The sequence below is a fragment of the Lissotriton helveticus genome, chromosome 6 (genome assembly GCF_964261635.1).
Source record: "Lissotriton helveticus chromosome 6, aLisHel1.1, whole genome shotgun sequence".
Lineage (NCBI taxonomy): Eukaryota > Metazoa > Chordata > Amphibia > Caudata > Salamandridae > Lissotriton > Lissotriton helveticus.
The window spans coordinates 748,775,510-748,792,506 of record NC_136067.1 but is presented as its reverse complement, the minus strand read 5'-3'; positions in this window follow the sequence as shown (position 1 = coordinate 748,792,506).

The window sequence follows — 16,997 nt, the reverse complement described above, 5'->3', positions numbered from 1 at the left end:
CGGCAACGCGATACATCGCGCTTACGCGACGCGCCCCGGATCGCTTCCGGGGAGCTGCGCTTTGCGCCTCGGTTCGCGCTCCGGAACACTTCAGGGTGCGCTAACGCGGCACGTCATAAGACGCATTACGCGGCAACGCGATACGTCGCGCTTACGCGACGCGTCACGATGTTGTTTTCTAACGCGGCAGTTGCGCTAACGGAACGTTTACCGGTTCGCGGACCAGGTCGCGGCACCAAATTGAGTTAACGTAAGCTGCCCGGTGCGCGGACAGGTAGCGAAACAAAAAAAAATGTATATATATACATAAAAAAATTATATTAAAAACATATAAAATATATTTTTCGATTTAAAGAAGAATACATTTTAAAGCTTTTGATATTTGCTATTAAAAAACCATTGAAATTCACTGAAAAAACCATAGGTTATAGACCATATATAGTTAGGAATTAGCATTTAAAAAACCTTATTTTACTCACACAAAACCATTGAAATTCCATATATAGTTAGTTGCACTAACTATATATCGCGCACCCGCAATCCACTGCTGATGATGTCACATATTACATCATTCATGACATGGTCAGTGACATCACTGATGACATCACTGATGACATCTCAAATGCCATCACTGATGACATCACTGATGACATCTCATTTGACATCAATGACCACATCACTGATGATATCATTCATGTGACAATACAATGCATCTCCTCACATTTTAATATAACCTCTGTTACACCCAGTGTTAAATACAGAGTATAATTTTTGAAACCATTGACACACCAATACTATTTACTACATACACACTCACTGATTCCTACGTCTACACACACATTCACTCATTCACCCATACAATCATTCATACATACAATCACTCATCTTTACAACACTATCATATGCACTCATACACCTATACAGACACTCACACTCTGCCACTCATCCATGGAGTTACTCACACACCTAGTCAGTCCTGTAAAGAATCAATCACACTTCCATTTTCTTGTCTATACAGTTAAACATAGAGCACTTTACATTTTCAAACATATACTAACACATACTTACTCTCTTATACAATCATTGATACAAGTACACATTGATCTGCACAGAGTCACACACCTCCCAGCCAGCCACACACACACTCAGTCTCCCATACAAATACTTGGGCAATCAATCAATAACCCATATAGTTACTCATATAGCTAATGATCAACACATGCAGCAGTTTACAGAACAAAAGACATAATGATGCACAAATTAAGACAGTTTAGTCACTAACCCATGCACTCAGTGAGACACATTTAATCACTCACTCATACAGTCAGTCACGCACCTACTAAATCCTTCGTCCAGACACTTATAAATCCACTCATTCTTCAATATGTAAAACATATTTAAACTTTACAGAAACACACAGTCACTGGATGATGTCATCAGTGATGTCATCAGTGATGTCATTTGAGATGTCATCAGTGATGTCATCAGTGATGTCACTGACCATGTCATGAATGATGTAATATGTGACATCATCAGCAGTGGATTGCGGGTGCGCGATATATAGTTAGTGCAACTAACTATATATGGAATTTCAATGGTTTTGTGTGAGTAAAATAAGGTTTTTTAAATGCTAATTCCTAACTATATAAGGTCTATAACCTATGGTTTTTTCAGTAAATATATTACCTACTGGCGGTCGCTAGTAGGTATATATAGTTAGGATTTTTTCTCTATGGGATTTTTGAAAATTCTATGTCTAATAACTTTGGCGTTTGTGGACGGAATTGGCTGAAATTTTCAGGAAAATGGCACATTTTGTTTCTGAGCAGCCCTTGGAAATTTGGGGGGGGTTCGTCAAGGGGGGGCCGAGAAAAAAGGGGGGTCCCAAAACGTGTTTTTAACATTGAGTTTTCCATAGGGCGGTTGGCCTCACTTTTAGCCCGAACGGCTGAATGGATTTGCACGAAACTTGGCAAAATTGTAGGGACTGGTAGCCCGATGTGCCTTTTGTAGGTCTCAATATATGTGCTACAGTGGATTTTGAGAAATTAACGTTTAAAAAAAGATATATATCTGTAACAGCGGACCGGGCAGCGCTCCAGTACGCGTACTTTTCGCGCAACGGAGCTTTGTGAAGCGAAGCTGATTGGTTCTCCGGCGTCTGTAAACATTCCAAACAGTCCGTAGCGGCCGCCATCTTGTCTCTCGGTAGGATCGAGAGAGAAGAGGAGGCCAAAGCGAAGGGGCAAATGACCATAAGGGGGCATAGTAGATCCTCGCTGACCCCCTAGGTTTGATGTGGAGGTTTTAAAAGGGCCCCGCGGGGCAAAAAAAAATAATAATAATAATAATCGAACGGCTGAATGGATTTGCACGAAACTTGGTAAAATATTAGGGACTGGTAGCCCGATGTGCCTTTGCTAGGTCTCAATATATGTGCTCCAGTGGATTTTGAGAAATTAACGTTCAAAAAAAGATATATATCTGTAACAGCGCTCCGCTTCGCGTAACGGAGGTTTGCGAAGCTGATTGGTCATTCTGTCACTGGGCTATAGTTGGGCTACATCTGGCTGATATTTGGGCTACATTTGTTTTTTTTGTCTCTGGCGGCCATCTCTGGGCTACATTGGGCTACATTGGGCTTCATTGGGCTTCATTGGGCTACATTGGGCTACATTTGGGCTCCAACATATATATAGGCCAATGTAGCCCAATATATATTTTTCAAAGTTAATTTTCGTAAAAACCACTGGAGCATATATCTTGAGACATAGCAAAGGCACATCGGGCTACCAGTCCCTACAATTTTGCCAAGTTTCGTGGAAATCCATTCAGCCGTTCGAGCTAAAAGTGAGTCCAACCGCCCTATGGAAATGAAGGAAATGAATGGGTAATTTGTAATTAGCAAATAGCTCATCGCAAACTAGGAATGGTAAAGAATCGCTATTTATTCCTTAAAGTTCGCTATTTAGGAAATGCAAAAAACTTTGATGATACATATGGCGGTTCATCTCTAACAAGATAAACAGCATAGGGATAGATTTATGATGACTGGCGCATCACCAGGGATGTGTTAGTCATTCTGTGCCGCTGTTCCGTCACCTATGGTGTGCTGCATTTACAATGCGGCGCATCATGGGGCAAAAACAGCACAGATGCGTGATGTATCTGTGCCGTAAAGGTGGCGCATTGCTGGAGTTGTATCGCAAGTGTGATGAAGCTCCAGCAAGGGTCGGGGGTGCCCCTGTCGCAGGGTTTCTGTTCTCACACAGAACTGTGGACAGAGGATTGGAACCTCGGCGAATTAGGGTGTCCCAAAACTCACCTTAGTAATCAAAAACCCCTTAGCAAGCTAGGTACAGTGTCACATTGGATATAACAAACTCTCAATGTTTAGACAATCCAGAATATGAACTTATAGTACCTCAGGATACGTGGAACTCATGAACAGTCGGTCGTTATATATTTCTTAGAAACCAGAACATGGAGTTAAGAAGAACATATGTGTATTTGAAATGTTTATTTACTAATGCCGTCTTCTCAGGCGTAGTATCTTAGATAATACAAGTACACATATTATCAGTAGCAAAATTACCAGCATAGTTACTAGTACATAAAAAGCGAATGGTGACAGTATGTTAACATGCTGTAAATGAATAAGAGTTAGCAACACTTATAAGCAGCCGCGGGCCGTGGAGGGAGTTACGGTGGGGCAGGGAGGCGGGGAGGGGGAGGGGCAGGGTGGAGAGGGCTCCACCCTGCCCCTCCCCCTCCCCGCCTCCCTGCCCCACCGTAACTCCCTCCACGGCCCGCGGCTGCTTATATCTCACCCTCCCTAATACACATATTATATTATTTGCTAAGAAGGTCTCTTTGTGTTGGTTTAGGGCGTGCCCATACTTTAGTGTCTTAGATTTGAAGGAATCACATCAGCATACACCAGCTCTCTGTTCATGTGAACCGCATCAACTGTTGTGTATGTGTGTTCGGCAAAGCAATATAAAACCCGCCTCATGCCCAGAATTGGCAGAAGTTGCACTTATGTTATGAGTATGAAGTCGTGGAGCTCAGACCTCATAACAATTCTGTATCGTGTTGTTCTTGAAACTTCAGCACTCGCTGTACAGATATAGTTTAACAAGCAAAGCAGATAGTAGAGCAATAACATATTATTCTCATGTAAACCACGATGAACTACTAGGTTGAAAGCTAAAGCAACAACTAAGTGTCGTGTGCAGAAGTTGCAAAAAAGGAAAAATGGCGTTTAAACCGGTAATGAGCCCATGCTAACTTAACACGGTGTAAAGATATCCAGGACCTAGATGACACCTCCCCATGATCCGGAAACGAACTGAATAAGATATAGAAGTGCCATCTCATGAGAGCAGATTGCAAGTTTATATGTGGACGGTCCGCAAGGTAAAGCATTAAAAACTAGGAAAATTTAATGCTAAAGAAAAATAAAACAGCCAAGTACTTTATCGAGTCTTAAGCCAATAGGCAAGCTAAATAATAAAAACTTGACAAATAAGTCAATGAATTGTCAATGAAATGCTAGTACTCAGCATATCAAACATGAAAAAGGTCTATGACATAACTGTGTATGCAAAATAAGCTGCAACAGCCTCCAATAGGAAGTCACCGTCTTCATCCGAAAAGAGTTCAGCCATCCAATTTAAAAGCGGAAAAGAACATACGTGCTCTCCCAGCACCGGATCCTCTATCACCATCAGAGGACAGCTCGGTGGGTTTTCAAGAAAGCTCTGTTCCAAGAAAGACTGTGTTGCCGCCAGTAAATTCCAGGGACCAATTAGTCCATGCATCAATGCCACAGCCATAATCCTTTCGCCAGGACAAACCAACTCGTGAGTAATGATAGGAGTCATCAGCTGATTAAAGTCGACGTCAGGAGAAACCGGTCCGCAGAGACACAAATCAATGGCCCAATCGAAATCACAGGTCAGGCAGTGAAATACAGGCTGGACACAGGTGAAGTAGGAGAATCGAAAAGATAATCCATATGCCGTGCTTAATATCGCCAACGGCATTGTGCCATAATATTCTAGCATGCGATTGCGGAACAGTGTCAGCAGCTGCAGGGCGGGAGCTTGCACAGGAGGGACATCCATATTTAAAAATGTAAAAAAGCACAAGAGCGTCCGCTGGTAATGCAAGTAAAAATGGGAATCCACGAAGCAGAGTGGAAAAAATAGAATGAAAGAAAGCAGGGATGACTCCAAAGATTTTCTCAAATGAAGTCACGAGACCACTGGTAACAACTTTAAAAAAGTGCGCCAGGGCCTTTGTGGAGGACGCGTTAAAGATAGTCCGAACCATCTTGCTGAAATGGAAAGGCAAATCTGTATTGAAAAGGGTCTGCACCTCTGTACGGGTGTTCGCTATGTGAAGCACGAAAGTTTCACGGGCCGAACTCAAGGCCACCTCTCTCTGAGACAAAAGAGCTCTTATTCTTGCCATGCCGTTGAAATCTGCTCCCAAGGTTGGTATTTGTGGCGAGATTGAAAACTCCCTATGTTCATGTGTGGGAGGAAATAGAACATTTCTGCAGCAAATAACCCGTTCACTTACTGTTACGATAAAAGGAATACTTTTAATTAACCCAGAACAATCTTCATTATTGAGCATCAAATAACTACCATTTTCCAACAACTTGAACGTGGGGATGATAGCAGGAACTGGCGTGCCTTGCAACACGCAAGCCATATTTGGTCGGTGTTTGTTGCATGAACCGTGTAACTGTATGTGCCTACAAATTAGTGAATGATGTGGCGTCTCAGTGCATTCCTCTCCATTCAGATAAACTTCTTGATCATCTTTGAAACATCTGTATGTGTATGGAAGCGACCAGACCTCATGAAGAAAAGCACTACCTAAAGGTTCATAACGACCTATTGGTATATATTTCATACAATTTGAAAACTTATATAAAGCAAAAGGCAGCGTTATTAAACCGTGGATAAGGCACGTTGCCAAAAAACCCGCAATCCTCTGCTGATGATGTCACTGAGCATGTCATGAATGATGTAATATGTGACATCATCAGCAGTGGATTACGGGTAATAGTATCTCTAGTATACTCCCTTATAGCTGTCTTTCTTTTAACATAAGTGTCTGTTTCCTTCCCTTATACTTACTGTTCTTTTTTTAAAAAAAAATTTTTGGTTCACTTCCGGTTCGCGTACCGGCGAGCGAACTGGGAAGCGAACTACGAGAAATAGAGGTTGGCACAGTTCCAAATATTGTACCAATTTTTTAATAACGGGGAGGTAGTTCTGAAAAGAACTTTTTTTTTATTGTTTTTGTTGTTTTATATTTTTTTTATTTTTTTTCTGAACATTTTTTTACTTTTTTTGAATTTTTCTGAACAGTTTTATATTTTTTGGGGTTTTTCTTGGAGGGGGCAATGAAAACGATTCATTGTAAAGGGCTCAACAGGAGCAACAAAACAAAAAAAAAGTATTTATTATTTTGGGCGTTTCGTACAAACTTGCATATGATAGTCAATAGCTCTGTTGATCAGAGTGACGCTTCTTTCTCCGTAGCAAATGAATCCATTGCAATGTACGCAGACGTGTTTTACTTCACCAAATCTCATTTGTATATTTGGCACCATCTCCCTGCCCTCTGGTCCCGTTACTTCCGGTACAACAGATCTTCTGGCCATAATAGGGAGATTATCTAGGTCGTTCCGAAACTGTGCAGCACTGTAGTTGTTAGGATGCCACCTAGTCATATGGCGATGCATTGTGTAGTTTCCGAAACTGTATTTTTTCTCGGTCCCTCTGGACAGTCTATCTTGACATATAAGGCAAGTTACGTATCTTGCATTTACTTTTTTCTGACCTTTGGGAATTTTAAAAAATTGCCAAATGAAGTTTTCTTTCCGGTGAGACGTCCTGGGCTCCTCAGGCAAAAACTGCCTCTCTTCGTGCTCGTCGTCCTGTTCCTCTTCTTCCTCTTCTTGTTGAATTATAACTTGAGCAGGTGGTCCACTCTTCCTTGGATGTGGTGGAGGTGGTGGGGAAGCACCAGCTGAAGCTACTAATGAAGCCATTGCTCACTGGTAACAAAGGGTCTTTCTCTCACAATGATGAAAGTCAGAGTGAGGAAAGAAGGAGGGATTTTCATCATTTGGGAAAAACAAGAGTTCTCAACCAATGAAAAGTGTTCATTTTAGATTATATGACCTAGTCTTACATCATTAGGAAACCAAAAGTGAAATGAACCAATGAAAAGTGTTATTACCAAGTCACATGACCTGCTGTGTTTACGTTAAGCGCTTTGCAGGGCCTCCCGGTTTGCTTCCAGAAACCTGCGCTTTGCGACTCGCTTCGCGTACCAGTTCGCTAACGTAGCACGTCATATGACGTATCACGCGACAACGTGAAACGTCATGCGGACGGGAGGCGTCACGATGTTGTTTTCTAACGCGGCAGTTGCGGTAAAGAAACGTTTACCGGCTCGCGGTCTATTTCGCGGCATCAAGGTCAGCTAACGGGAAGCTTCCCGATTCGCGAAGCGGGAACGAAGAAAAAAAAATATTTAAAAAAAAAATTATTCATAAACATATAAAATATATTTTTGGATTTAAAGAAGAATACATTTTACAGCTACAGATATTAGCTGTTAAAAAACCAATGAAATTCACTGAAAAAACCATAGGTTATAGACCATATATAGTTAGGAATTAGCATTTACAAAACCTTGAAAATTCACTGAAAAAACCATAGGTTATAGACCATATATAGTTAGGAATTAGCATTTACAAAACCTTATTTTACTCACACAAAACCATTGAAATTCCATATATAGTTAGTTGCACTAACTATATATCGCGCACCCGCAATCCACTGCTGATGATGTCACATATTACAGCATTCATGACATGGTCAGTGACATCACTGATGACATCACTGATGACATCTCAAATGACATCACTGATGACATCACTGATGACATCTCATTTGACATCAATGACCACATCACTGATGATATCATTCATGTGACAATACAATGCATCTCCTCACATTTTAATATAACCTCTGTTTCACCCAGTGTTAAATACAGAGTATAATTTTTGAAACCATTGACACACCAATACTAGTTACTACATACGCACTCACTGATTCCTATGTCTACACACACATTCACTCATTCACCCATACAATCATTCATACATACAATCACTCATCTTTACAACACTATCATATGCACTCATACACCTATACAGACACTCACAGTCTGCCACTCATCCATGGAGTTACTCACACACCTAGTCAGTCCTGTAAAGAATCAATGACACTTCCATTTTCTTGTCTATACAGTTAAACATAGAGCACCTTACATTTTCAAACATATACTAACACATACTTACCTTCTTATACAATCATTGATACAAGTACACATTGATCTGCACAGAGTCACACACCTCCCAGCCAGCCACACACACACTCAGTCTCCCATACAAATACTTGGACAATCAATCAGTAACCCATATAGTTAATCATATAGCTACTGATCAACACATGCAGCAGTTTACAGAACAACAGACATAATGATGCACAAATTAAGACAGTTTAGTCACTAACCCATGCACTCAGTGAGACACATTTAATCACTCACTCATACATTCAGTTATGCACCTACTAAATCCTTTGTCCAGACACTTATACTTCCACTCATTCTTCAATATGTAAGACACATTTTAACTTTACAGAAACATACAGTCACTGGATGTTGTCATCAGTGATGTCATCAGTGATGTCATCAGTGATGTCATTTGAGATGTCATCAGTGATGTCATCAGTGATGTCACTGACCATGTCATGAATGATGTAATATGTGACATCATCAGCAGTGGATTGCGGGTGCGCGATATATAGTTAGTGCAACTAACTATATATGGAATTTCAATGGTTTTGTGTGAGTAAAATAAGGTTTTGTAAATGCTAATTCCTAACTATATATGGTCTATAACCTATGGTTTTTTCAGTGAATTTTCAAGGTTTTGTAAATGCTAATTCCTAACTATATATGGTCTATAACCTATGGTTTTTTCAGTGAATATATATATAGTTAGGATTTTTTCTCTATGGGATTTTTGAAAAGTCTATGTCGAATAACTTTGGCGTTTGAGGACGGAATTGGCTGAAATTTTCAGGAAAATAGGACACTTTGTTTTTGAGCAAACTGAAAATTTGGGGGGGTTTCGTCAAGGGGGGGCCGAGAAAAAGGGGGGTCCCAAAACGCGTTTTTCCCATGCAATTTTCCATAGGGCGGTTGGACTCACTTTTAGCTCGAACGGCTGAATGGATTTCCACGAAACTTGGCAAAATTGTAGGGACTGGTAGCCCGATGTGCCTTTGCTAGGTCTCAATATTTGTGCTCCAGGGGATTTTGAGAAATTAACGTTTAAAAAAATATATATATCTGTAAGCGCGCTCCGGGCAGCGCCCTGGTTCGCGTACCTGACGCGTAACGGAACTTCGCGAAGCAAAGCTGATTGGCTCTCCGGTGTCTGTCAACATTCTCAACAGTCCGAAGCGGCCGCCATCTTGTCTCTCGGTAGGATCGAGAGACAAGAGGAGGCCAAAACAAATGGGTAAATGACCATAAGGGGGAATAGCAGACCCTCCCTGACCACCTAGATTTGATGTGGAGGCTTTAAAAGGGCCCCACGGGGGAAAAAAAAAAAAAAAAAAACGTTTTTTTTGCGTTGGGAGCACCCGGTACGCGCACCGGGAAGCGGTCTGGGGAGCGTACTATAAGGAAAAAAGAATGATAGACTTTTTAAATATTGTATGTTTATTGATTGTTCAATTTGTTGTTTTTTTTTTTGCTTTTTTTTATTAAATATAAATTTATTTTTGTGATTCTTTTTCCAAATTTAACAGAACATTTAACAACACATTGTTGGAAATGTCCTCATTTTCAATCAGCGAATCTACTGCATCTACACATTGAACTAATTCATGGTCCCGTGATTCATCCATGAAATCTGAGTCCTCATTGTCCTCAATATCTTTTTCTGTGTTGTTCTCTAGAACAATTTTGAAGGAAATATTCTGCTCTCCTTCCATTTTCTTGCTGTAATTTGCATAAAAAATAAATATATTAGTAGAGATAGGGCACTGTTGGGTTTAAGTTCAGACAGGTACTTCTGAGTTTATAACAGAGAAGTAATCTATGGGCACTGTATGGTTTCAGGCGTGAACTAGTCCTATTAAAAAGTGCCTGTGAAGAAGCCTAAGTAAATTCATAATTATACCACAGAAACCTAAATCAATCCATAATTTTAATAAACAAGCCTTTCTCAATGTCTAACTCTTACAGAGGGACAGTATATAACTATCTAAAAATGTTTTCCCAAATTAATTTAAAGTGCATGACATAGTTCTCCTTTCAAATTTACAAAATAACATCTTACCTTTTAAAAACAAGTTTAAGTTGTCAGTGAAAATGCTCTTGCAATGTACTTCAGGAAGTAGTAGTCAAAATGGCTGTGTTTCTCTCTCTTTCTTTATATATATTCAGGTACATAACCAATCAAATGTCAGGTAAAAAAAGTAGAAAATGAAAGTAACATTTTAATTGGTTGTCAATTCCAACAATTCAGATGTGTTTTGTGAAGTAATTTACCTCAGGGTATTTAGAGTGGTCTACAGGCTAAATGGCTAAATGGAATTCCAACCAAATTTGTGAAAATGGTAGGGATTGGTATGTAGTATGAGCTAATCTATATTTGGTGAAAGTGTCTCCAGTGGTTTTTCTGTATATTACTTTCCCACATTTTTTGAGCGAGCGCTTCCCGGTGCGCGCCCCGGTACGCGAACCAGCAGCGTTACGGGAGTCCTCCATTTTGTGTTTCGGTAGAATTGAGATACAAGATGGAGGGCAAATAATGTTGAGAATGGGTAGAAGGGGGCACGGTAGACGTATCCTGACCCCCTAGGTTTTCTGAGGGTGGCTGAGGAGGCCCATATGTGCGAGAAAAAAACATTTTTTTTCAAATTTTCGCACGGTTAGCGTCCGGTGCGCGTACCGGGTAGCGCTCCGGGGAGCGTACTTTGGTGAAAATTAGTGAAAAAAGTTAGAGTAAAATAATAATTGTGAGTGATCAGATGTAGGGTAGCTCTGAAAAGAGCTTTTTGGTCCTGTGGCTGATTTAGGTACCTACAAGTAGGTACCAATGCACAGTCTTAAATTCAGGATGAAAATTCTGTTCCCTTCATCTGAGAAGTGAACTCCATCTGCTCTGTAGATATCTTGCATGTAGTAACGCAAGTTATTGTTGTAGATGGAGCCCATTCCATGGTCTCTCATGTAAGCTGAAACAGACTTATTTACATGCTTCCTCGATTTCTCAATTTGTGGACAAAATTGGTTGGACCACCTCCATTTCTGTCTTTGGCATATATTTGAATATACCAAGGCAGTTTGAGGAAAAAGTGCCATCAATTGGTCAAAGGTGTCTTTTAAAAGCATTTCCAGACCTACCCCAGTCAAAGTGCCCAAGTCATTTCCTCCACAGTGCACAATTAACAGGTCAGGTTTTGGCAAATGCAAAAAGGTTTTCACCAATGATATCGATTGGTGACATCTTAATCCTCTGTGGCCAATCCAGTTGATTTCCACATTTTGTAAATTGAGGTTGTGTAAATTTCTGTTATCAGCATACCTTTGAGCCCAGTGGATGTAACTATGTCCAATAATCCAGACAGAAAACATGGTGAGAGGAGGTTCTGCTGCAGTCAGATGAAGTGTGGGAATGAAATGGCAGTTGGAACAGTAGGAGTATGTAATGAAAAAAACTGTGGAGTTTCTGTGGTAATTAATCAGTAGCAGTGATTGGTGGATTTCGATTGCTGAAAACAGAAAATTAGGGTGCATGGATGAGTTCTTTGAAAGATGTAATTTGAATGGTCAAGAAAAAATCATTTTATGAAAGATTGCACTGGATACGCAGGTGTACTGAGAGTTCAGAGTTCAATTGAAACATTGTTGTGTGAACTTGCAAACATGAGAGGTCTTTCAGGAGGTAGTTGCTATGGAAAAAAGGCAGAAAGGGCAGAAGGGGGAAGGGTGTTGATTTGAAAAAAGTGAGGGAAGAGTTTTGATTGGGTGACATGAGAGATATGTGTGATGAATTACAGCATTTCTGTGCCATTGTTGGTTGCAGCCTCTGGAGTGCATACCTTTTGCTCTGCTGAAGACAAATTGGTGTGTGTCTGAGACTGTTTTGAAACTCAAAAAGTATTTGCTAAGGTGAGAAAAGATTAATTTCATTTAGATAGAGGATAGTTTGCTTTTGGGAGAAAATTATGAAGAAAGTTGTGTATTTAAAATGTTGCTTTGTTTCATAGGTTGCTTGGGGCATATTTACAAGGCCTTTGAGTCCCTTTGGTGTTATTTTTCCCATTTTAATTTAAGACATTTCCCCGTGGTGCAAGGTCCTTGTAAATACGCCCCCATGTGTGCTTGGCAAATTTAGATTTTGTTTCTTTGAGTTACATAGCCATGTTAAAAGTGATGCAAAAATGGTGCAAGGGCCTTCAAAATACGCTTTCATGTGTGTTAGGGCATTTTAAGTCACTTCCCCATGAATGTAGTTGAATAACTGCTTTACTTGATGTGTTTAAAAACGTTTATTGAAGTCATTTAAGTTTCTTGATATGTACTGCTAGGGTTTCATAGGCTGCTTGGGGCATATTTACAAGGCCTTTGAGTCCCTTTGATGTTATTTTCCCCATTTTAATTTAAGTTATTTCCCCGTGGTGCAAGGTCCTTGTAAATACGCCCCCATGTGTGCTTGGCAAATTTAGATTTTGTTTCTTTGAGTTACATAGCCATGTTAAAAGTGATGGAAAAATGGTGCAAGGGCCTTCAAAATACGCTTTCATGTGTGTTAGGGCATTTTAAGTCACTTCCCCTTGAATGTAGTTGAATAACTGCTTTACTTGATGTGTTTAAAAACATTTACTGAAGTTATTTAAGTTTCTTGAAATGTACTGCTAAAGTTTCATAGGCTGCTTGGGGCATATTTACAAGGCCTTTGAGTCCATTTGATGTTATTTTCCCCATTTTAATTTAAGTCATTTCCCCGTGGTGCAAGGTCCTTGTAAATACGCCCCCATGTGTGCTTGGCAAATTTAGATTTTGTTTCTTTGAGTTACATAGCCATGTTAAAAGTGATGGAAAAATGGTGCAAGGGCCTTCAAAATACGCTTTCATGTGTGTTAGGGCATTTTAAGTCACTTCCCCTTGAATGTAGTTGAATAACTGCTTTACTTGATGTGTTTAAAAACGTTTATTGAAGTCATTTAAGTTTCTTGATATGTACTGCTAGAGTTTCATAGGTTGCTTGGGGCATATTTAAAAGGCCTTTGAGTCCCTTTGATGTTATATTCCCCATTTTAATTTAAGTTATTTCCCCGTGGTGCAAGGTCCTTGTAAATACGCCCCCATGTGTGCTTGGCTAATTTAAGTACTGATAGGGTGTGCTTCTACATAGGACCTGTGTTGTGTTTTCAAATTATGACCAGAAAATCATTTATTTATTTTTTAAAACGCTTTTCACATTTATGAGAAGGTCATATTGGTGTCTGCTTCTTTAAATAAATATTGAACTGATAAATATTAAACTGAGGCTTCTGTAAGTGTCAAAGGAGGTGAGTAATGTACATTGCTCTGTTGCATACAGTCCTCATCCTCTGCGTACTCTTGGATATGCTAGACTAAATCTGCTCAATGAGATAACTAAGCTGAGGAAACACAGGTGATGTGATTGTGAATTGAGCATAAATATTTGCACGTTTTTCAATTACATCACCTGTGTTTCCTAACATTACGAATCACATTGTGCAGATGAGGTTTAGGCCTGTCCAGGGAGATAGAGGAGGTCTGGCCTTTGTTCAAGAGTGCAGTGGACATGACTCACTTCATTGGTAGGCCTGCACATGTATTATCTCCTCTGTACTCTTCAACAAGCCTAAATTTCATCTGCAACCCTGAGTAGGCCTCACCTCAAACAAACCTCTGGATAGGCCACACCTTATCGTCATCCTGAATCAATCATTTAAAATGTTAGGGGCAGATTTATGATGGCCGTGCACCTCTTTTTGTGCCGCTGTTGCGTCACTTTTGTGATGCAGCAGTGATGCAAAAGATGCACCATGTTGCAAGACAGGCCTCACTTCATCTCCAACAAGATACCGTCAGTTTAAACTGTAAACATTTAGGACTGTGTAGGGGGCATGGAGAAGCTGAATCTTCTGTAAATGTCAAAATTGTTGCATACAGTGCTCAACTTCTGCGTAGTCTTTGATATGTTAGTTTCCATCTGCACAATGAGATACCTAAGCAAAGGAAACACAGGTGATGTGATTGTGAAATGAGGAAAAGAAATTCCACATTTTTCAATTACATCACATGTGTTTCCTAACATTATGAATCACATTGTGCAGTTGAGGTTTAGGCCTGTCCAGGGACACAGAAGAGGTCTGGCCTTTGTTCAAGAGTGAAGTGGACATGACTCACTTCATTGGTAGGCCTGCACATGTATTATCTCCTCTGTACTCTTCAACAAGCCTAAATTTCATCTGCAACCCTGAGTAGGCCTCACCTCAAACAAACCTCTGGATAGTCCACACCTTATCGTCATCCTGAATAAATCATTTAAAATGTTAGGGGCAGATTTATGATGGCCGTGCGCCTCTTTTGCGCCGCTGTTGCGTCACTTTTGTGATGCAGCAGTGATGCAAAAGATGCACCATGTTGCAAGATAGGCCTCACTTCATCTCCAACAAGATACCGTCAGTTTAAACTGTAAACATTTAGGACTGTGTAGGGGGCATGGAGAAGCTGAATCTTCTGTAAATGTCAAAATTGTTGCATACAGTGCTCAACTTCTGCGTACTCTTTGATATGCTAGACTCCATCTGCACAATGAGATACCTAAGCAAATGAAACACAGGTGATGTGATTGAGAAATGAGGAAAAGAAATTCCACATTTTTCAATTACATCACCTGTGTTTCCTAACATTACGAATCACATTGTGCAGAAGAGGTTTAGGCCTGTCCACGGACACAGAAGAGGTCTGACCTTTGTTCAAGAGTGCAGTGGACATGATTCACTTCATTGGTAGGCCTGCACATGTATTATCTCCTCTGTACTCTTCAACAAGCCTAAATTTCATCTGCAACCCTGAGTAGGCCTCACCTCAAACAAACCTCTGGATAGGCCACACCTTATCGTCATCCTGAATCAATCATTTAAAATGTTAGGGACAGATTTATGATAGCCGTGTGCCTCTTTTGCGCCGCTGTGCGTCACTTTTTTGATGCAGCGGCGGTGCAAAAGATTTGCTATGTTGCGACATATTTACAACTTGATGCATCTAGGCAGATGTGTCATGCTGTAAAGTCCTGTGCCACATGAAACCTGCGTCAGATTTCATGTGAGCGTTTTGTTGTAGGGTGGGCAGTCATTTGCATGAAAGCCCTGTAAAATTAACACAGTAAAATTAAGAAGATTTCACTGAGTCACATTTATGGCATTGCTGAATCAAATCCTTACGCCTGTTTGAAACAGGCATAAGGAGTGATGCACCATGCAATGTGTGGCTTGCCCCTGTGCATTGCAGTAGATATGTCGCGCTTACGACGTGATTCCTGCAATGCGCCGTTTTTGTGGAACAGATGCGTGACGCATCTGTGCTGTTTTTGCTCAATGGTGCTCTGCATTGTAAATGCGGCACATCATGGGTGGCAGAGCAGTGGCGCACGTTAACTGGTGCATCCCTGGGGATGCGCCAGTTAACATAAATCTGCTCCTTTAAATTTAAGTATTAGCAGGGGACACAGTGTTGGTGAGGCTTATCCAAGGTTAAGAAGAGATGAGTCCTGTTCACTGAAAAATTGGACATAGGCCTCACCTCCTCAGCATCGCTGGACATGGTTAAATATTATCTGCAAAATGTTACTCTTGTTAAACAATTTTACAATTATAGTCTCTGAGATTTGTCTCTTACTCTGCAACATCTCATTGTTGTTCTCTTTCTTTAAAGATAACGACAACATCAAGCATGAGTGATAATGAGCAATCTGTTGATCTCGATCTTATCATTGAACTTGTCATTGAAACGTCAGTGGAAGTAGATCCCTTGGATGATTTATATCCTGTGGATGAGGAAGAATATGATGAGGATGCCGATTTGTCAGAATTGTATGGCATAGGGTGGGAAGCTGACCTGCTCGAGCCTATTGAATTATAAAGACTTTTAAAAATAAATTTAAGTTCCTGGAAATGAAAAGTAACCATGTAAACCGTTTCATTTAAAATTAAATACAACTTTAAAAACAGCTTGTGTGTAGTGTCTTTAATAAAATAGTCAAATATGCTCACAAAATTAGTTCAGATTCACATATAAAAGAGCACAGGTCAAATGTAGAAGCATTCCATTTCTTTGCTACTATTTGTGAGTTTTAAATTTGTAAATGCACTAAAAATTATTGTATGTAGAATTGACAACTAGTGTGTTAATTTTTTGACGACTGTTATTGATTTACTGTTTGGTAATAGTAGTTAATAACATTTTTTAATATATTTTACCACAGATTCAACTGCAGATCATTTCAAAACTACAATATGCCATCTAATAAAAGAAGCCGAAAGGCTACAAAACGTCAAAGACAGCAGATTACTAAATGCTTGCAGCAGTCCTCTACAATAAAAACTCGTCAAGTCACCAAGAAAGCTCCGGGTAAGACAACGAAATCATTCCTAAGAAACATTTGTAGAAAAAAAAGTATCACTACAGAACATGTTTTAGTTCAGAAAAAGAGAGCCAATTTAAACGGAAAGGAAAGGCCAATCAAAAATGTTACTGCTAGAGCAGGAGATAACTCTGTGCATGGTAGTAGAAGGAAAAATCAGTTTAGGGACATTCGTAGACGAATGTTCCGCAACAGGATAATT